Here is a 22,265-nt window from a genome sequence, read left to right as displayed (position 1 = left end):
TCCATGTAGGTGACAGGCTTTGTAGCTCCTGGAGCCTTTCTCTCGTCGCCTCCAGGGCCCCTTCTGCACCGTGTGGCTCCGTGTAATTCAACATCACAGCGGGAACAGCGTGTGCCTTCTGGCCTGCAGGTCACAGTGGCCTTTGGTTAACGTGTCGTGTGGGGCCACCTCAGGGTCTTTCGAGGGGCAGAAGGTGAACAGCCCGTCCCTGGTCCCAAAGGAGAGGTTGGTGTCCGCAGGGAGGGGGGCAGGCCTGTGCCTCTGCACAGGGGCCCTCGCACGCCTGCTTGACCGCAGGCTTCCGTGCTGAGCCCAGAGGGCAGAGCGTGAGGCGTGTAAGAGGGACCAGCCTGTCCCCTGGGAACCTCGCGTTGTGGAGGGTTGGGGACCTGGGGGGGGGGGGTGGTAGGTGACTCACGGGGCTGGATTCCCCGGCCTGGAAGGGGTGCTCCTTCCAGGAATTGCTGCCGTGGCCTCCTCTGTGTCACAAGTCCACCGGGAGGCGTCCAACCGTGGACACCTGTGGCTAGGAGGGCGTCTAACTCACGGGGAAGGAGATCCCGCCGCCATCAGGCTGGCACACTGATCCCCAGCCGAGTTCCGTGGGTCTCCCGGCCGGAAGAGGGAGAGTTAACGAGCTCTCTCAGTCCCGCACTCGTTCTCCCTTCCACGTGGCCCCGGCCTCACGGGCAGTGCTCCAGCCACGGGGCCACGTGTGGTGTGGCCCGCACACAGCCTTGCCAGGTTCCCTGCACAGGCCACTCCTGTGCCGAGGGGCACGAGCTGTGAGGGCGTGTGGATGGGCCTCCTGGAGGCCAGCTTGGTTGGTGCCTGGTCCGCGGTTGGCACTCAAAGACCAATTATGGAGCCGACTGTTCCTTAAAGTTCCAGAGAGGGGGCCGCACGTGTCTCTGGAGGAGGGGCCGCACGTGTCTCTGGAGGGGGGGCCGCACGTGTCTCTGGAGGGGGGGGACCGCACGTGTCTCTGGAGGGGGGCCGCACGTGTCTCTGGAGGGGGGGCCGCACGTGTCTCTGGAGGGGGGGCCACACGTGTCTCTGGAGGGGGGGACCGCACGTGTCTCTGGAGGGGGGGCCGCACGTGTCTCTGGAGGGGGGACCGCACGTGTCTCTGGAGGGGGGGGACCGCACGTGTCTCTGGAGAGGGGGCCGCACGTGTCTCTGGAGGGGGGGCCGCACGTGTCTCTGGAGAGGGGGCCGCACGTGTCTTTGGAGGGGGGGACCGCACGTGTCTCTGGAGAGGGGGCCGCACGTGTCTGTGCTGGAGACATCTTACAAAACAGTGAGACTCCTCCACGTGCCCAACCTGAAATTTGTGAATATTTGACCGATTTTTCCCATTCTGCCAGCTCTTACCCATGTTTTGAGAACTCACTGGTTAATCCGAGAAGGAACTTTCCAGATGCAAAAGTGAAAGAGCCGCCACCCTGGCGCTATTCCCGCCTGGGCCCCCGGGACTCGGCTCCGTGGGAGGGACGGGGCGTGAAGCATCCTCGTGCATTCTCTGCGGGTCGCACGCCGACACGGTGATATTCGGGTTCGTCGTGTTAAATGAAATGCGTATCAGAACTTGTTTCCTGTTTCACCTGTTTCTTTTCTTCTTTTCTGTCTTTCTTTTTTTGTTTTTTCGTTTTTGGAGAGAGCATGTGTGCAGGGGAGGTGCAGAGAGAGAGAGAGAGAAAGCGAGAGAGGGAATCCTAAGCAGGCTCTGGGCTGTCAGCACAGAGCCTGACATGGGGCTCGATCCCATGACTGTGAGATCATGACCTGAGCGGAAATCAAGAGTCGGACACGCAACTGACAGAGCCGCCAGGCGCCCTTGTGTTGTTGTTGTTTTTACCTTTTTAACAAAATGCGGCTGCTGGAAAATTGTAAATGAACGTGTGGCCATCGGACGGGGCCGTCCAGGGCGCTGCCCGTCTTAACACTCCAGGTGTCTCCCCATCGTGGGCCGTTTCCGGGGACCGGGACGGCACCGGTTTGCACCGTGTCCTCACCGTTCTCTGCCCTTGCGTCACTCCTGTCCGTGAGGGCTCCACGCTGCGCGTGGTCACTGCCACGCTCTGTGAGTCTCATGACTGGGTGAAGGAAGGGACCTGGCCCCCGAGTCCCGCCAGCAGGAATCAGCCTGAGTGTGCCCACGGCCATGACGCTGCGGCTGGGTGAGGGTGAGCGGGACTCCAGGGGCCAGTGTGAACGTCCCGTGCGTGACTCATGGCCCTGACCTGGGCGCGCTGGAGGGGGATGGGCACAAATGCTCACTTCTCTGCTGATGGAGACGTTGGGTGTTTTTAGCTTCACGGCTGAGCTGCATCGTGACAATAATCAGAGGAGGAACCAGGGCTCTGTGTCCAGGCACACAGCCAGGAGGGGTGCCGCATACGACACGGGACGAGGGCGTCGCCTTTGGAACGGTGACCCGGTGCCCCAACCGGGACTCCTGCACGCTCAGTAGGATGTTGAGCTCTGGTCACGACACGGCAGTTTAAATGGCCCGATTTTTCTTCACCAGAGTTTACTTAACACAGACTCATTGAGGTGGAAATCTAGTTTGTACAGAATTACGTACAGTTTGTTGGTTTTTTAAAAAAGGATCTGTTTATACGAAGGCACTTAATGGGCCCAAATGAGCCGGCCTCAGAAGCCCGAATCGTCTCTCGGGTCTCGTCTCATCAGTGCCCGCTAATGCGCGGTGACATGTTTCCTCGTTCCTCCTGTTTTCCTGCCGCTGCCCTAATTTCTGGTTTAGTCCACACACTGGACACCCTTGTCCTTTTCCTGCCTGGCATCTCGTGCCGTGTCTTAGTGGGACAGGGTACCTCCTTCCTACTACAGAGGCCAAAACCACTAGACGTTTGCTGTCTTGCGTCCTGGGAGCCGGGGCGCCCTCCGTCATGTGGCCCGGGTCTGTCCAAGCACCTGTTCACTCCGGAGACTGTGAGGCTGGGGCCAGCGAGGCAGGGAAGTAGGGGGCGTAGGCTTACCCGCTGACAGTGACGCCCAGTGTCTCCGCGAGACCGTGACATGAACGGTCCCAGCGGGCAGCAGGGGCCAGCGGCGGTGACCCGGGTGGCCCCGGGCTGGAGCCCTAATGTACTGAGGCCCTTCCCGCAAACTCGCTCCCAGCACCTCTCGCCCCCGTACCTTTCTCTGCATTTTTAAAAGGCTGCGTTTGCCATCTTTTGACACACTGTGTTATTTACGTATTTTTCATATTTGCTGCTAATATGTGTCCAGAGTGAAGTCCGCGGGATGAGCACTTCTGTCTGTTTTGTGTGCCCACGTGTCCCAAGTACGTGTCCCAAGTACATGGCCCGTGTAGGCACTCAGTCCGTACTTGTTAAGTGACATGTTGGTGGCAGGAAGGAATGAGGTCCTCCCGGGATGGGGTGGAGGCGGCCGGGCCTCCCTCTGCTTTCTTCCGAACCCCGACCTCCGGAATCTGCCGCTGCCCACGTGTTCCCATTCGTCCCCTTCCGCCTTAACTTAACCAGAATCGGTAGCAGCCGTTTGCAGGCAAGGTCTGCAGGGGGCGTGGGGTCACATCCTGAAACTTGCAAACGGCTGGGGCTCGTTTTGTCCCCAGGGACGATCTGGCCATTTCCAGAGTCAGCTTTTTGTCACTACGTCCGGGACGTGCTGCTGGCGTCCAGTGGGGGAGGCCGGGGAGGCTGCTGAACGTCTCACACAGCAAAGGCTGGCCTGGAGGGTGGTCCCCTGGTAAGTGAAGGAACCTGGCCACGACCCCTGTAGTTTCAAGGTCACACTCACCACGGGTGGAAATAGAATCAGAGAACAAGTAAGGCACGTGACGCAGAAGCTGGTGCTGTCACACAGGAGACTTAAAATAACAATGCTTCCTGTGTTAAAGGGTTAATGGAAAAGATAGGCAACGCACATGAACAGACAGTGATTTAACCTGAGAAGCCGACCAGTGAGAGTAACCAAGTGAAAATGGGAGAACTGAAAAGCATACTAACAAGGATAAAGAACGCCTTCTTTGGGTTCACTCTTAGACTCAACACAGCCAAAGGAAATAATCACTGAGTCTGGAGGTAGGGTAATAAGAATTACCTGAGTGAATAGAAAGGGAAAAGAGTGGGGTGAGGGGCAGACCAGATCATGCTAGACCCCCATACAGCAGCATCGGCGGCATACCACAGCTGGCTGGCGTTGGCTTATGGAAGCCAGTTACGCACCTCTTTCCTGCTCTTTGTTCAGTGGCAAAGAACCGGCTTGAAATCCACAAGGACGCAGTTGTTTATACCAATGCCACAAATGGTATAAATGCCACCAATCAGGGCTTTTTCTCCCCTGGACAGCTGCTGTCACACACTGACCAGCACACCACTGGACACACGCACTTAGATTCCCAGACTGGCAAGGGGGAGGCCAGGGGGCAGAAAAAACGGTGACAAGAAATTTCAAACTTAATAACAAACAGGTCTGGGAACAAATACCTGGTCTGGGAAGTTCAGAGACCACCAAGTAAAAGAAAACAAAACCATCTAGGTGTACTATCTCCAAACTACTGAAAACCGAAGACTAAGACAAAATCTCAAAGGCAGCCAGAGAAAAAAGGCGCATTACATAAAGAAGATATTTGTACAAAGATAATCATTACAGCCGATTTCTTATCAGAAAATATGTGCATCAGGGGACGATGAAGCAGCATCTCCTGGTGCTGAAAGAAAAAAAATAATATCGTCAGTGCAGAATGCTGCACCGAGCAACATATCTTTCAAAAACGCAAGGGAAATAAAGACTTTCTCATAGAAAAAACCCAAGAGGATTAATTTTCAGAATACTTGAACTACAAGAAATGCCAAGGAAATTCTTCTGGAAGGAATATGGTATCAGTACCAGACGGAAACTTGAATCTATCCAGAGAAATAAAGATCATTTGAAATGGAGTAAAATGAGAGAAAGTAGAAAATTAATTTTTCCCTAAAAGATAATTGATATCTAAAGCAAAAATAGTAGAAATGTATTGTGTGTTTCTGATATATGTAAAAGTAAAATGTATAACAACAATGGCACAAAACATGAGAAGGAGAAATTGAGAGTATGACATTGTAAAAGGCTTACATTACGTGTGAAGCCATATTATGTTATTCACAGACTTGAACTCAGATGTATATTGTAAATCCTAGTGGAATCACTAGGAACCTTAAATTTGTTTAAATTAAACATGAAAAAATAGATACAAGTAATAAGACAATAGTGGAGATAGGACAGAATCATAAAAAAATAAAAAATGAAATTAAGTATACAGTTCCGTTGACAATAGCATGAAAAGAATAAATTTAGAAACACATTCATGGAACGCCTGGCTGACTCAGTTGGTTACGATTGGCTCAGGTCATGATCTCATGGTTCGTGAGTTCGAGCCCCTGGCTCTGTGCTGACCGCTCCCTCTCTACCGTGTCTCTCTCGCTCTACTCCTCCCCTGCTCCCACACTCTCTCTCTCAAAAATGAACAAACGTTAAAAACAATTTAAAAAAAGAGACACATTCATGATTTAGGATTGTATAATTTATACAATTACATAATAACATGTATTAAGTAATATGTACATAATATAATATCATTATACGTTATATTAATTATTAATTAATATTAATATACTTATCACTATTTTATTAGTAAAAGAAAGGCAATATTTGTGGGCTGGGATGACAAAATACTGCTTAGGGACAAATGAAGGTCTCCATCAAAGAAGAGACATTTGTGTCCGTGGGCTGGAACTCAACATGTTGGAGTCTCCCCATCAGGATAATCCACATCAAAATTCCAGTAGATGTTTTTTTTCCGGAAGTTGATAAGAAGATCCTGAAACTTATATGGAAATGCACAAACATTTTGAATAGTCAAGACAATTTTGAAAACAAAACAAAACAAAACAAAACAAAGTTGGAGAGTTTTTATTTCCCGACTTCAAAACGCCCTTTACAGATCTTGTTACCAAGATAGTGTCGAACTAGAATCAGGACACACATATCGACCAACTGACCAGGATTAGGAGTCTAGAACTTAATCCTTACGTCCACAGTAGATTCAGTGTTTTACAAAAGTGTGAAAGCGGGTGTCTGGGGAAGGGATAGTCTGCTGGACGGCTGGCTCTGGGACAGTTAGACGCTCACATGCTAATCGCCCAAAGTCTGCAGCTTACCTTAGGGTTTGCTCTTGGTGTACGTTCTGTGGGTTGAGACAAACGTTTAATGACATTTATCCATCACTATAGTGTTACGCAGAGTATTTGCGCCACCCTAAAACGCCTCTGTGTTCTGCCTTGACTGCCACCACTGGCAGTGACTGATCCATTCGTTGTCTCTGTGCTCTTGCTTTGTCTGGAATGTCGATTTTGTTGGAATCATAGGGGGTTGGCCTTTTCAGATTGACTTCTTGCGCCGAGTAATACGCATTTAAGTTTCCTCCGTGTCTTTTGAGCCTGATGGCTCATTTGTTTTTAGTGCTGAGTCATATTCCGTTGTCTAGGTGGAGACGGTTTATTAATCCACTCACCTGCTGAAGGACATCTTCGTTGCTCCCAAGTTTCGGCGATTATGAACAAAGCTGCCGTAGACATCCGCGTGCAGGTTTTTGTGTGGACGTGACTTTTCAGCTCCTTTGGGTAAACGCCACGGAGCGTGATTGCCGGATTGTGTGTAAGAGTGTGTGCGCTTTTGTCAGAAACTGCCGACTGTCTTCCCAAGGGGCCGCCCCATGTTCCCGCCAGCGGAGAATGGGGGTTCCCGTCGCTGCACGTCCCCGTCAGCGTCTGGTGTTGTCGTGGTTCCAGATTTTGGCCATTGTTCCAGATGCGTGGTGGTGGCTCCCTCATGTTTTCGTTTGCGTTTCCCTGGTGACCTGTGACGTGGAACATCGCTCTGTACGCTTACGTGGCGTCGTATATCTTCCGCGGTGGGGCGTCTGTTAAGGTGTTTGGCCCACTTGTAATGGATTGTCCGTTTTCTTATCGTTGAGTTTTAAGAGTTCTTTGTGTGTTTTGCATAACAGTCCTTTGTCAGATGTGTCTCGTGCAAACGTTTTCTCCCGGTCTGTGGCTTGTCTTCTAATTTCTTGACTGTGTGTTTCACAGAGCGGATGGTTTTAATTTTAATGAAGTCCAGTGAAACGTTATTTCTTTCACGAGTTGTGTCTTTGGTGTTGTATCTAAAAAGGCATCACCACACCTAAGGTCATCGGGGTTTTCTCTTCCGTGATCTTCCGGGAGTTTTCTAGTTTTGCATTTTACATTTTGGTCTCTGGCCCATTTTGAGTGGATTTTTGCGAAGGGCGTAAGGTCCGCATCTAAATTCGTTAATCTGCACGTGGATGGCCAGCTGTTCCGGCACCATTTGTTGGAGAGACTGTCTTTGTTCCTTTGTCAAAGATCAGGTGACTGTATCGATAGGGTTTTCTTCTGTGCTCTTCGTTCTGTTCTGTTGATCTATTTGTCTATTCTTTTGCCAATACCACACTATTTTTGTTAGTACTGGTTTGTAGTAAGTCTCGGTGTTGGGCAGCATTGAGTCCTTCAACTTTGTTCTACTCATTCAGTATTTTGCTGGCTATTCTGGGTCTTTTGTCTCTACATATAAACTTGAGAATCAGTTTGTTGTTAGCCACAAAATAACTTGCTGGGATTTTGGTTGGGATTTGACTGCATCTACAGATCAATTTTGGAAGAACTGACATCTGGACAATACTGAGTCTTCCTGCCCATGAACGTGGACTATCTCTCCATTTATTTAGTTCTTTGATTTCATTCATCAGAGTTTTGTAGTTTTCCTCCTATAAATCTTTTATGCATCTTGTTAGATTTATGCCTAAGTTTTGGGGGGAGGGGTATTAATGTAAATGGTGTTGTGTTTTTAATGTACACTTCTACTTGTTCATGATTGATATTTAGAAAGCAGTTGACTTTTGCATATTAAATCCATATCCTGCCACCATGCTGTATTTGACCACTAGTTCCAGAAGATTTTTTCTTTTGTTCTTTTGGATTTTTTACATAGATGATCGTGTCATCTGCAAACAAAGACAGTTTTATGTCTTTCTTCCCAAAGTGTATTCCCTTTTCTCGTCTTGTTGAATTATCAAGGACTCTCAGTGTGATACTGAAGAGGAGTGGTGAGGGAGGACATCCCTGCCTTGTCCCTGGTCTTAGTGGGAAAGCTCAGAGTTTCTCCTCATTAAATGTGATGTTCGCTGTAGGTTTTTGGAGATAGCTTTTATCAAGTTGAGTAAGTTCCTCTCTATTCCTAGTTTATTGAGAGGGTTTTTTTTTTTAAATGATAAATGACTATTGGATTTTGTCAGATGCTTTTCCTGCGTCTATTGATATGATCATGTGATTTTCCTTTTTTAGTCTGATTTTTAGTCTGGGTCGTATCAATCGATTTTCAAGTGTTGAACCAGCCTCACGTATCCCAAGTGGGATACATCCCACTTGGTTGTGGCATATATTTCTTTTTATAATTTTTTAAATTCAATTTGCTAATATTTTGTTGAGGGTTTTTGCGTCTATGTTCATGAGAGATATTGGTCTATAGTTTTCTTGTAATGTCTTTTTTCTGGCTTTGGTATTAGGGGAATGCTGGCTTCATAGAATGAGTTAGGAAGTATTTCCTCTGCTTCTACACTCTGAGAGAGATTGTAGAGAATTAGCATAATTTCTTCCTTAAACGTCTGGTAGACTTCACCGGGGAACCCATCGGGACCTGGTGTCTTCTATTTTGGAAGATGATTTTATTGATTCCATTCCGTTAATAGATCTAGGCCTCTTCAGGTCATCTGTTTCTTCTTATGTGAGTTTTATCAGTTTGTGTCCTTCAAGGAACTGGTCTATTTCGTCTAGGTTGTCACATTTATGGGCACAGAGCCATTTGTAGTATGTCTTTCATTTCTGTGGGATCGATAGTGATCTGCCTTCTTTCATTTCTGATATTAGTACCCTGAAGGCTCTCTCTTGTTTTCTTAGATAGCCTGGCTATAGTCTTACTGATGTCATTGATCTTTTCAAAGCACCACCTTTGGGTTCATTTATTTTGTCCGTCGATTTCTTGTTTTTAATTTCACTGGCTTCTGCTCTAATTCTTGCTTCTTTTCTTCTGTTTTCTCTGGATTCGCTCTCCTTTTTCTAGTTTCCTAAGGTGGAAAGTTACATAATTGATTTTATTTTTAACTTTTTTGAGGCTCCTCCGAACTGTTTTCCAGAGAGGCTATAACCAGTCTGCATTCCCACCAACAGAATGGGTTCCCCTTTCTCTGCATCCTTGCCAACATCTGTTGTCTCTCGTGTTGTTGATAGATAATTGATTTTAGATCTTTCTTCCTTTCCAGTATATGCATTTGATGTTATAAATTTCTCTTTAATCACTGCTTTCACTGCATCCCACAATTTGTGATAAATCATGTTTAATTTTTATTTAGTTCAAAAATATTTTAAAATTTCCCTTGAGATTTCTTCTTTGACCCGTGTGTTACTTAGAAGCATGTTGTCTATTCTGCATGTATCTTGGGATTTTCCAAAACATTGATTTCTAGCTCAATTTCACCGTGGTCTGAGAGCAGGATTGCGTGATTTATATTCTTTCAGATTTGTTAAGGTGCGTTTAATTTTTTTTTTATTTGAGTGTAGATGGCACACCGTGTTCCATTAGTTTGAATCCACAGTGATTCGACAAGTTTATATACATCACGCTGTGACACTCGTTACAATATAGATGGACCCAGAGTGTGTTATGCTAAGTGAGATAAGTCAGTTAGAGAAAGACAAATACCATATGATTTCACTCATATGTGGAATTTCACGTGTGCTTTCCGGTCCAGAATGTGTTTGGGGAATGTTCCCTGTGAACCTGAGAAAACAAACGTGCATTCTGCTGTTGTCGCATGAAGGTGTCTACAGAGGTCAAATACGTCCATTCAGTTGGTGGTGGTGAAGGTCCGCTATGTCCTACTGTTTTCCTACCTCCTGGCTTTGTCCGTTTCTGGCGGAGGGTTGGTGGAGTCTCCAGCCGTCACCGTGGATTCAGCTGTTTCCCCTTGATATTCTCTCAGTTCCGCCTCAGGAAAAACCGGATGATTTGTTGCTAGGCACGTGCATTTTAAGGATTGTTATATCTCCTTGGAGAATTGGCTCCTTTATCCTTAAGTACTGCCTTTCGAGATCGCTGGTAACTTTCCTGACTTTGGAGTCTGCTCTGCTTTATTGATATAGCTACCCTTGTTTTCTTTTCATTAGTGTTCACATAGTATGTTTCCCCCATCCATTTACCTTAAATTGATACGTGTCTCTCTCCATGAAGGGGGTTTCTTGTAGAGAACACAGAGCTGGGTCTTGTTTTTTGATCCACGCTGACAATATATTTTTACTTGGTGCACTTAGGCCGTGGACATTCAAAGTGATAAATATTAATATATTCCTTTGTCTTGATGCCTTGATCTTTCCAAATGTTCAGAGACTCTTTGCTTTCTCAGGTGGGCAGAGAGAGGTAACTGGCTTGCCATTATTGAGTTTTAAGCCGTTAAAAACTATGTGGATCCTTTTCAAATCTTTTACCTTTAGAAAAAGAGGACAAAAACTAATTTTTTTATAGTAGTTTGTCTTGTTAGATTAGATGTCTGTTTACCGGGGAGGGGTCGGGGGGAAGGGAGTTACAGCCACAGGCAGATTTTCAGTACGATCCCCCCCGGTGGGCTGAACGATGGCTTTTCCCTGCCCCTGGTAGGGTCTCAGCACCAGCCGGGCACCACGGCCGAGTGCGTGGTGGGTGTTAGCTGGTGATGCCCTAGCTCACCCACCCCCACCCCCACCTCACCCACCGAGCGCAGGCTCCGAAATGTGTTCCGAGCTCTGAGACCTCTCTCCTTCTTAGGAGTGTGCGGACCTCTCCCTTCTGACTATCCACGCCGGCCTTGCTGCTGCAGGTTGAGAGGTGGTGTTTTTCACTCTAGAGTTCTATTTTTTTAATGTGATTTATCGTCAAGTTAGCTAACATACAGTGTATACAGTGTGCTCTTGGCTTTGGGGGTAGGTCCCCCAGATTCATCACTAACATACAACACCCAGTGCTCATCCCGGCAGGTGCCCTCCTCCATGCCCATCACCCATCTTCCCCTCTCCCCGCCGCCATCAGCCCTCAGTTTGTTCTCTTTCTTTAAGAGTCTCTTAGGGTTTGCCTCCCTCCTTCCCTCTCTGTAATTATTTTTTCCCCTTCCCCTCCCCCGTGGTCTTCTGTTAAGTTTCTCAAGTTCCACATACGAGTGAAAACATATGGTATGTGTCTTTCTCTGCCTGACTTATCTCACTCAGCATAATACCCTCCAGTTCCATCCACGTTGCTGCAAATGGCCAGATTTCATTCTTCCTCGTTGCCAAGTAGTATTCTGTTGTGTACTTAAACCACATCTTCTTTATCCGTTCGTCAGTCCATGGACTTCTAGTTGGTGGTGGAGAGGCGAGCACAGTCATGCTGCAGGGAACATCTTCTCTGTGTTGGTTGGGGCGTCTCATTGAGCGGCAGACGACCCTCCCTTGATTCGGGCATCAGAGCCCGCTGCAGCCACAGCTCAGCTCTCCCTAATACCCGGTTAGTTCCGCGGAAAGGCTGGAGACGAGACATACAGACGCCGGCTGTGTGCCCAGCGCAGGGGCACGCCCGTGAGCAATCTGTGGGAGCAAGTGCACGTCTCTCCCAACCCCGCTTGTCTTTAAACCTGCTGTTGCCGGTGAGGTGTTTGCACTCCACTGGGGACACTTCGCACCTGCTCCCAGGTGAACCTTCTCTTCGGATCCACCTGCCAGTTAGGGGACGATTGGAAATTTCCCCTAAACCAGGTGCGTTCTACGTAACTCACGTAAACCTAGTATCTGGTGGCACCTGCCATCCACTGATAGATTTCCTATCTTTCTCGTGTCTTTATGTAGTAGCATATTCAAAAGTCAGGAGAATGGGACGGTGCGTGCTTGAGCTCCATTTTCATCTGGAACCAGGCCAGCAAAGCTCTTGACCAGGACAGTAACGTTATTTAAATGGTCCTTTTGGAGCCTCCTTTCTGCACCGTGCCCGTGCACGCAGACAAGTCCTCTGCTGCCGTCTCAGAAAACCTTGGACTAACCGTGCTTGCAGCTGGCTTGTGCCCGAACAGCTCCTGGGCTGGGGCAAAGCACCGTCCCCTGGTCAGAATCTCCTTGTGGTCCATGGTCGGGTCACTGTGTAAACTCTGATCTTTATGGTCCCGATCCCTCGTTCCTGTCTCCTTTGTCAGAATTTCTTCTTTGTTAGACTGTTTATGGTGTGCGGTACCTTTTGCCCCCCACTTGCTAACTTTGCGTGTGTTCTGGGTGTCCCAGTTAAGGATTCGGATTGCCGTTGTTTCAGCAGGAATCTAGTCTGAACATTACAGGGTGACAGGGTGGAAACTGTTGTGTTTCTACGCTGTAGCCATCCTTTCTCTTTCTCTTACTAACGGAACCCCAGTGTTGCTGAGAATGGCATTGTGCCTAGATCAAAGACTATTATTTTGTACCATTCTTGAAGCCAATATTTGTCAAAGAAAAACTTGCTGAGGCTTATTGAGAGGGTTTTACTTTCCTGATATAGATACCATGCCTTCCTCCTTGTGGCCCTTCCTAATTCTCAGAACTCGGATGTGATGGCTGGAGCTGAAGCATTCATCTTGCAAATGTGAGGGAAAAATGAAGATCATTTCAGAGCCCCTGGTCCTGATGTCCTTGAGCCACCAAACCAGTGTCAGAGATCACCTAGCTCTAGACTTGTTGTTACAGAAGAGAAATGAACTCACCTCTTGTTTATGCTTCTCTTACTTTAGTTTTCTGTTATATTCAGCCAGACTCGCTTGCTGACGGACCCTGGCAGTGCGTTGTTTGGGATGTGTTCGGATGCAAGGAAACATGACGTCCACTCAGTTCTGTCCCAGATGCACCGAAGAATTCGAGACCGGAGCCCAGAATGGGGAGGGAGAGTTGACCGAGTAGGTAAGTACAGGGCACTTTCAAGAGGGAAAGCGGGTCACTGCTGAAGCAAGAGAGGCAATGGCCCTGTGAAGGTCCTGCCGCATCCTTTTAAGCTGCTTTCTGCACGTGTAAACTTGGCTTTGAGGGGCATGTTAGATTGACAGCTGGTGGTTATATAACATTTTGGCTTCTAAGCATGTGCCTACCTGTGAAGCCTTCTGTTAGAATTGTATTTATTTATGTGTTGCATATTTGTGAGTTTCTAATGACCCTCTGCTGTGACCTTGAGGGCAAGGTGCACCTTTGTGCGCATTCTGAGCTCTCACAAGTCCCCTTGTGGTTCTTGAGCCTGCTCTGTGGCTAAGCCTTTGCTGTTCTGCCACCCGTAGAGGTGGCTCTGAAGGTGTGGCCGTTAACCCTCGGGGGTGGCCGGCACCTGCTTTACCCCTCCCCGCTCACGCCTAACTGCCTAACATCCCCCCGCCCCCGCCAAGTGATTGGACCCCAAATCATAGGGAATTGGGGCGATGACCACTCTGGCTTCTTCATGCTGTCAGGGGGTGTTGTGGGGATTTGGGGCGCCCATCACTTGCCGACTATCGAGGAGATAAGGCGATGGCAGCTGGCCGTGTCCGTTCAGGGGCTTCCGAAAGGGAAAGAGCTGTAGGCATCTGATGGTTGATATCCTTGGTTGAGGACTGAAAGGGAAAGAGCTGTAGGCATCTGATGGTTGATACCCTTGGTTGAGGACCGAAAGGGAAAGAGCTGTAGGCATCTGATGGTTGATATCCTTGGTTGAGGACCGAAAGGGAAAGAGCTGTAGGCATCTGATGGTTGATATCCTTGGTTGAGGACCAAAAGGGAATGAGCTGTAGGCATCTGATGGTTGATACCCTTGGTTGAGGACCGAAAGGGAAAGAGCTGTAGGCATCTGATGGTTGATATCCTTGGTTGAGGACCGAAAGGGAAAGAGCTGTAGGCATCTGATGGTTGATACCCTTGGTTGAGGACCGAAAGGGAAAGAGCTGTAGGCATCTGATGGTTGATATCCTTGGTTGAGGACCAGATGGAAATTGATGGCCTGTAGCCTGGAGGTGACAAAAGATACCAACGTATTGATTAGTTGTGGTCCAGAGAGTAACAGTAAGAGAGCCACTAGAGTGAGGGAAATCGAGGGAGTAAGGGTGTAATTGTAGCGGAGGGACCAGCGAATTTTTATCTTACATGATAAGGAGCCTGCTGATAGGACAGACTTGAAGTGTGGCGCTCCAGAGCGCCAGCTGTCCGTCTCCGTGGGTCTTGGCTCCGTGTCTCTGTGCCTGGCGCCTTCATCCTCGGGTCAGGTCAGGTGCGCGTCTCCACCCTGCACCCTTCACCGTCCGGTCAGGTCAGGTGCGCGTCCGTGCATGGCAGGCAGTGAAATCTCCTAATAACGTCTCCAAGAGCAGAAAGCAGAAAGCGTCGCTCCCTCAGAAGGCGGGTCATTAACTAGGGCACCTCGACTGCGCACGCCCACGTGGAGATAAGCTGGAGACCGTCGTTACCGACTCCCAGACACCCGGCCCGCACCCCGCAGGCCACGCTGACAGCTTAGCCTCTCGGAGCCTCCAACGTGTTTGGTTTTGGTTTTTCTTCTGGTAAAAGCAGGATGCTAAGAATTGCGTTACCGCGTCTCCCTGCTCAGAGGGCGAAATAATTCTGTACAAATGTATGTTGAATAAGTGGGGATAAAAACTGAAATCGAATAAGGGGGAGGCACTTCGGAAACTGGTAAACATTACGGAACTCAACCTATTAATCCAAAAGTTAATTCCGCAAACACTCATGACTAACCACTCTGGGCCAGTAGCTGGAGATAGAGTCAGGGGAGACCCCAGGTGTAAGCTGGGAGGAAAGACGGACACGTGAATAACTGTGTCACTTACAACGTGACAAGAGCAGGCCTGGATCTCCTTGTGATGCAGCTTCTAGAAGAGGGCGTTAGATGGTGCAAAGGGCTTTGAAGGGTATATTCGTTACGATACCGTGGGCTGTAACCACGGCAGTGACGATGACCAAATCCAAGCTTTCAAAGACTTGACGTTACGAAAGAGTTCTTACTCATTTAAGCCAATCGCAGGTGCCCTTGGCTGTGGGAAAAGGAGTTGGCATGAGGCAGTGAGGAGACGGACAAGTTCTGCTTTATTGGTTTGGAGACCAATAAAGGCCCTGCATCTTCAACACGTTGTGCCTTCTCGCATCTCTGCAGCCGATGGGGGAATAGGGAGATGTGGGGTGGCACTCATTTCTTTCCCTTGTATTTCACTGGTTAGGACCAGTCCCGTGGCCCCATCTAGGTCCTAGAGGGTCGTAAACACAGTTGCTGGCCAGGCCGACTTTCTCCAAACACGGCCGAAATCTACAGAAAGAAGGCGTGAGTCTTTGATGGGCAGCAAGCCCACTGTACTCCAGAGGGCTTCCTGGAGGAGGTAGGCTTAGTGCAGAGTTTTGAAGGATGAATTGGAGTTAGAAACTCCAGATACTGACCTGCATTCCAGCCGGAGGGAGCTATTTGCGACAATAATCATGAGAAGATTTGTGAGAGATTTAGAATCATCTTTGTCCGTTGAAGAGCTTCCAGAAGTTTCATATTTGACCAGAGTGTCATGATCCGTCTGTGTGGGACGAAAACCTATAAACCCAGTTCTGGGTGAAGAGTGATGACTTCAGTTTTCTTGCTGGGAGACCCGTCTGGGTGTGGGGTTTGATCCTGAGTTATCTGAGGTCTGGACAGAGCCCGGTGGGTACTGGGCGTGCTCCATCCGGGGGCCCTGAGCGCAGTGAGCTGACCATGACCTTGGGGCCGGGAACGAGCCGGCCGAGTTGCAGCAGTGGATGGGTCTTGAGCAGCAGGGACAGCAGGTGGGGCGGGTCTGACCAAAGGGTCAGCGTAATGACTGGTCTCTGTGAACCTTGGCTTCTTCGTCTGCGAGACGTGGTTCACGTGGTTGTTGGGGAACAATAATGAGCAGACGAGGGGAGATCCAAACGAGTAAGTAATGTAGACGGAGATACTTGTGAGAGACTAGATGCTATGCATATTAGCCCATTAATTAACCTGCACTTCCCTTCCGTGGCGCTGGATGGATACTTGCTCTGGACAAGACGTTGAGCTAGAGGGTAATGAAGGGCAGTGAACACGAGGCGATGAGCGGGAGCATGTTTTCTGTAGGCCGGAGACCGTGCTCAGCCGAATGGCCCGGGAAAAGCATCCTTTTGAGAGGACCGGCTGGTGGCCATGTGATGATTGCGGCCCTGTGTTTTCCGAATCGCTCTTGAATTCGCTCCTTCCTCCCCAGTCCTAGAGGCATCCCCATAGTTCATACCCTCCTGTCTCTCTCGTGGAATAGATATTGCAGGAAAATCTCCGAAATGGTCATTTTGCCTCTAGCTCTGTTTGCTCATTGGTTCCTTCCTTCATTCAACACCTACTGAGCTGTACCACTCATGGGGCCTTGGGCGTGTGGCAGCGAATTCTGCCAAAGCGTCAGTCTCCCCACACGGCCGCTCTCTCCCACCGACACAAGAAAGCGGAACCCCTGGCATGGCACAACAACACCGCCCACCCCCCAGACTCGACCCGTCTCCCCCGCCTCATGGCTTGGAGCCCCTTTCTCTGCGTGACAGTCTCCTCGTACTCTGCACACTCTTTGCTCTTGAAGTGCTGAAAAGGGCTCCAGGATCAAGACTGGGTATGAACTCTGGTTTGGAGAAGTCACTTAGGCTCAGTTAACTTACTTGTAAGTAGGAAATACAAACAGGCCTTGACCTCTAGCGTAAAAAGCCACTGACGTAGGAACGTAAGCTGATTAGCACCACATCCTAGATGAGTTGGTGTGTGTTTGGTCACAAGCAACAGAGAACCTGACCACAGAGTTTTAAACAAGTAAACAAGTCTTTAAACAAGTCTCTATACAGAGACTGAACGTAGTTTTTGATGTGGCTTCAGTGGCTCAAAGAGACAGGACTGACTTTCTCGACCCTTCCCTCGTGCTGGTCACCTCATGCTCAGAGGGTGGCTGCGGTGGTCCCAGACTTCGCATCTACATCCCAGGTGGAGAGAAAGGGAGAGGGGCGGTGCCTGCCAGGTCCCTCCTGTTTCCATCAGGAAGGCACCGCTTGCCTGGACTGCACACGGCAGAATTCCCTTTAGGTCATCTGGTCTGAAAGCGGATCACGCGGCCGTCTCCAGGCGCCAGGGCGGTCGGGGACTCGGAGAAGGTTGAAACAAGTGGAGATCGGGGCTGGGCTCGCTGTACTCCGAACGCATCTGGAGGTCCGCCGACGGGGGAGAAGAGGCCAGAGTTGCCTGGAGTGACTGAGCGGTGTCGGCAGACCTTTTCCCCCCGAATCGCTGCCGCGTGCGAACGAACGCCCCGAGCGTTTGCAGGTGGTGAGTCGTGAGGGCTCAGCACCGTCCGCCAACTTGTCTCGTGTTGTGTTCTTTCTTCAACCTCGGTGTAACTCCTCAAGGACACGCAGAGACCCACGAACTGGCTGCCCCGGGACTAAACCGCCCCTCTGCCTACCTCTGTTGTCTTCAGTTTGTCATTATTCCAGGCAAGGGGGCCCCGGTTCTGCCGGGCTCATGTGGTGGCCACGCGCGCTGCACAGAGGGTCGCGTCCAAACCTCGGAACCCTTCCGTCACCTGACACGCGTGCGAGTGCAGGGCACGGAGTGAGTGTGCCCTGGCAAACGGTAGAGCGAGGTCGCACGCACCGAAGGTGATGTGACCGCAGAGCCTGTGCGCCTGGTGGGGACCCACACCCAGAAGGACGCCTCTGTGCGAAGGCCAGCCTGTTCGGGGCCTCCGGGGGTCCCGTCCCCGTCCCCACGGCCTCCGGGCTCAGAGTCTAGCCTCCCCTGGCTCTGTGGCAGCTGCCCCTGGATGCACTCCTTCCAGCCTTACGTGGGCACCTCCTGGGGTCCCCTGGTGAAGCCGAGGCGTGACGTCCAGGGACCCTCTGGGCACACACGTGCAGCCGGGAAGTGGGAGGAGTGGATGCCTCCCGGGGCAGACCCCCCAGCCAGCGGGGGCCGCAGCCCCGGGCCACCTCCTGCACACTTCCTCCCTGCAGGCGGAGGTCCAGACTCTCGGTCGCCGGACGAGGCGACCTTGTGGGAGGCGGTCTCGTGAGGTCCAGCAGTCAGTCTTCCTTCATACCGGGCAGTGGCCAGCTCGGCAAAGGCCCCCACAGGCCATGGCGGCCCTTTCCTCTCTGCCTCATCCCTCCGTTTCCCCACGCCTTCTTCCTCGATCACCAAGCGTTAGCACATAAATGTTCATAATTTCAGCTCGGCTTTCCGCGCGGCCCAGGCTGAGACCGTGCGTGACGCTATTCCACTATTTAGGATGATTTCCTTTGTCTAGAAACGTCCCCGCGGTGAGAGTCCTGAGTCGGAACATAGACGTATTCTCACAGCTTTGAGAACTTTATCACAGACTGCGAATCAGCCCACCCCCGGCCCTCGGCTGACACCACGGAGGAGTGTCTCCATGTCTCTGAGTCAGACTGTCCTTCCTCATCACGGAGCCAGGAGTGGAGCCAAGGCCCTGCTGGCAGTGAGTACAGAGAAGGCTGCAGACAGGAACGCGTGTGGCCACGACATTTCTACAACCGGAGCCGCTGCGGTGTTAACAGATGGGGACGCGTGGGCTTCGCCGAAAGGGACGTTCGCCACTTGGGTGCACGTTTCCAAGGGAAAGAAAACCCAGGCACGCGGCCTTTACGGGGTGCGGCCCCTGTAATTGCTCTAATTGCCTGTGAGCTAATTAGGGACCAGTACGTGGCCAGGAGTGAGATTCTCATCCCTCAAAGGGTGCACTTCCAGCGAGGGGCTCACGATCTGTGCGTCACAAGGTGAGCGTTCCCTGCTGACTTCCTCTCCTCGAGTGCGCGCTGGGCTCACCCCGGGGCCGCCGCACTCAGGAGTCATCGGGCAGAGCCCAGAGAAGCCAGGAAGAGGGCGCAGGCTGCCGGAGCCCATGGACGGGTGTGCAGTCGAGCGCACCCCGGAAACGAGTCTTTGGGGGGGAGATGGAATTCGGACGGCTCTTCGCAAGAGCTGCTTTTGAGTCTGCTCGTCACAGTCACAGGCTTTCCGGAAGAACCCAGACACCAGCCACCTCCCTGAGTCAGAAGGCCATTGTCCGGGCCCTGAGAAGAGCCCAGGGGAGCCTTCCGGTTGCCCGGGTGGGCCCGCCATGTGAGTGGAACACTAGACATGACGGCACAGGTGGGGGTCCCCGTGGCCACGAGCCGCTTGGTTCCTCTCTGCTTCTCCGCGGACTTTCACCCTGCGTGTCTGAGGTTTCTCCGCTGTCCCCAGCAGACGGAACCTTCCGTCCTCAACCCTCTCGCTTCATGCCAGGGTCGTGCTGTGTTCTCACCTTCCCCGAGAAGTGAGTGAGAGGAGACGGAAAGGTGGCCTCCTTCGCTGGTCAGCTCTGACCGCAGACGGGGGGCTGCAGGACCGGAGGTGCCTGGGGCGGGTTGTGGCCCCGGATGGACGTGGTGCCCATGGCCCGAGCCGCTGGCCGTGCCAGTCTGCGGCGTCTTGACGTGTGAATTACAGAGGTTACTAGGCTGCATGGTCTGCGGGGTGGGGTGGGGCGGGGGTCGAGTTCCTCGTTCTCCTCACTGACTGTGTGCTCTGGTCCTTTCCCTCCTCCTGCGGCCGGAAGGTTAAGATCCAGAAGGAACAGGAGCTCTCTGTCCCTGCCATGTTGGTGGCTCCTCGCGGGCGTCCCTGCTCAACAACACATTTACTTTACCCTGAACTTGGCCTCACGACAGCGCATATACCTGATAACCACGCCAGCTGAGGTTGGATTCCTGTCCCCCCAGGATCAAATGTCCCCAAGTCCCTTCTGCTAACTGCCTGGAAGCCAGTTGTTTCCGAGTAGGTTGACATCAGAATTGAAATCAGTTTGCTCTGATCATTTGCTGAGCAAACCCCCTCCCTGTCCGCCTCCAGCCGCGAAATCCAGCCACGAGCCCCCTGCATTCGCCTTCCCTGGCTGGGTAACAAATCAGCACGAACTTAGCAGCTTGAAGCAACGCTTCGTCTCCGTTCGTCATCTGACGGGCTCATAGTTTGAAGCCCAGGCAAGGTCAGTCGCTCGTCTGGCGGAAATCTCGGTGCCTGCGGCCTGTGCTCTGACCTGGAGGTTTTGGACGTAAGTCCACTCCCAGGCTCTTGGGGTTGCTGGCAGAATTCAGTCCTGAGTGGTTGTATGACTGAGGTCCTGCTTGCCTGCTGACTGTTCGCTGGAGTTCTCAGCTTCTAGAAGCTTCCCCTGTCCCCCGACTTGTGGCCCCTTTGTCTATAAAGGCTGCAGCGATGCCACAAATCCTTCTCGTGCTCCAGACCTCTTGGACTTTCCCCTCTACCTCCAGAAGAGTTAATACCAACTCTTCTCAGACTCTTCCAAAAATAGAAGAGGAGAGAAACTCTTCCAAAGTAATTTCCCAGGCCAACCTTGTCTTTATACCCAAACCAGACAAGGATGCCACAAGGAAAGAAAACACCATACATACACCCTACACAAAAATAAAGTAAAAATGGATCAAAGACTTGAATGTGAGACCCGAAGCCGTAAAACTCTCAGGAGAGAACATCAGTGGCAGAGCTCCTTGACATTGGTCTTGGTGATGATTTATTTGACTTGATTTGACACCAAAAGCAAAGACAACAAAAGTAAAGATAACTCAGTGGGACCACCTCAAACCAAGCAGCTTCTGCATCAACAAAACGAAAAGGCAGTTTATGGAATGAGAGAAGATATTTGCAAATCACGTATCTGATAAGGGGTTAGTCTCCAAAATACATAAAGAGCTCGTACAACTCGATAGCAAAACGAAACCCCGAACAATCCAACTAAAAAATGGACGGAGGCCTGGAACAGACACTTCTCCAAAGCAGACATCCAGAGGCCAACCGACAGGTGAGAAGACACCCAACACCACTCATCATCAGAGAAATACACGTCAGAACTACAAAGAGTTATCACCTCCCATTTGTCAGAACGGCTAGAATCAAAAACACAAGAAACAGGTGTTGGCCAGAATGTGGAGAGAAGGGAACCCTCTTGCGCTGTTGCTGGGCATGCGCACTGGTGCAGCCGCTCTGGAAGACAGTGTGGAGGCTCCTCAGAAATAGAACTAGAAATAGTTCTAGTATTCAGAAATATTCAGAAATAGAAATAGGGTGAAATAGAACTACCCTACGACCCAGCAATTGCCCTGTTGTGTACTTATCTGAAGAAGGCAAAAATAGTAACTCAAAAAGATATCTGCCCCCCCACAATGTTCACAGAAACATCATTTACAATACACAAGACATGGAAAGAACCTGAACACTGACTGACAGCTGAATGGATGAAGACGATGTGAGACAGATGCCATATGATCTCACTCATGGGTGGAATCTAAAAACAACGCCACACAAAAACAAAGAAACTGAACTCAAATATGAGTGGAATAGATGTGGAATTTAGGAACCACATGCGAAGTAACCGCTTGAGCTAAAGCCGACCCTAAATGTGGAATTTAAAACAAGCAAACAAACAAACAAACCATAGATACAAGCTCACAGATACAGAGGACAGACAGGTGGTGGCCAGAGGCAGGGGGCGGGCATGGGCGAAATGGGTGAAGGTGGTCAGAAGGTACAAGCTTGTCGTTATAAGATCACTAAGTCCCGGGACGTAGCATACAGCATGGTGACCGTAGTTAACAATACTATGTTGCATATTTGAAAGTTTCTGAGAAAGTGGATCTTAAAAACGTTCTCGTCGCAGGGAACAAGTTCTGTAGCTACGTATGATGGGTGTTGACCAAACACCGTGGTGATCGTTTCGCCGTATATACAAATACCGGATGGTTCGGTTGTACGCCTGAAACTAACATGGTGTCATGTGTCAGTTACACGTCAGCAGAAAAGGGTACATTCTACTGGGGACCAGTGTCCGTGCCACGTCATAGGGACTGTTTGCGGTAAAGGTGGGCACAGCGTGTATGGGTGGCAATGATCAAGGATGACCGATTCTGCTTGGGGCAGTGGTGGGGAGGTGACTCCGGGGGAGAAGTTTGCCGAGAATTTGGATTTCTGGCTGGATACCAGCTGATGGACTTCTGCCTGTCCGAATACTACTTGGCAAGTTCCTTTTCCTCCGAGAATCTCGCTTCCTCGTCAGTGTTGCGAGAAGCCTGTCT

At 50.4% G+C, this 22,265-nt stretch overlaps 1 long non-coding RNA gene across 1 annotated transcript in view; it reads left to right on the top strand.

Annotated features, from left to right (window-relative positions):
- LOC132668580 (uncharacterized) overlaps positions 1 to 22,265 on the top strand; it is a 154,070-nt gene that overhangs the window by 8,986 nt on the left and 122,819 nt on the right. Inside the window, exon 2 of the long non-coding RNA XR_013556498.2 lies at positions 12,884 to 13,028. This is a non-coding gene — a long non-coding RNA (uncharacterized LOC132668580). The remainder of the gene's footprint in view (positions 1 to 12,883; positions 13,029 to 22,265) is intronic.

Source organism: Panthera onca, chromosome B3, assembly GCF_046562875.1.
Source record: "Panthera onca isolate mPanOnc1 chromosome B3, mPanOnc1 haplotype 2, whole genome shotgun sequence".
In the NCBI taxonomy this organism is placed as follows: Eukaryota; Metazoa; Chordata; class Mammalia; order Carnivora; family Felidae; genus Panthera; species Panthera onca.
Note: the sequence above shows the minus strand (reverse complement) of the source record. Positions and strands in the feature narration are given on the sequence as shown.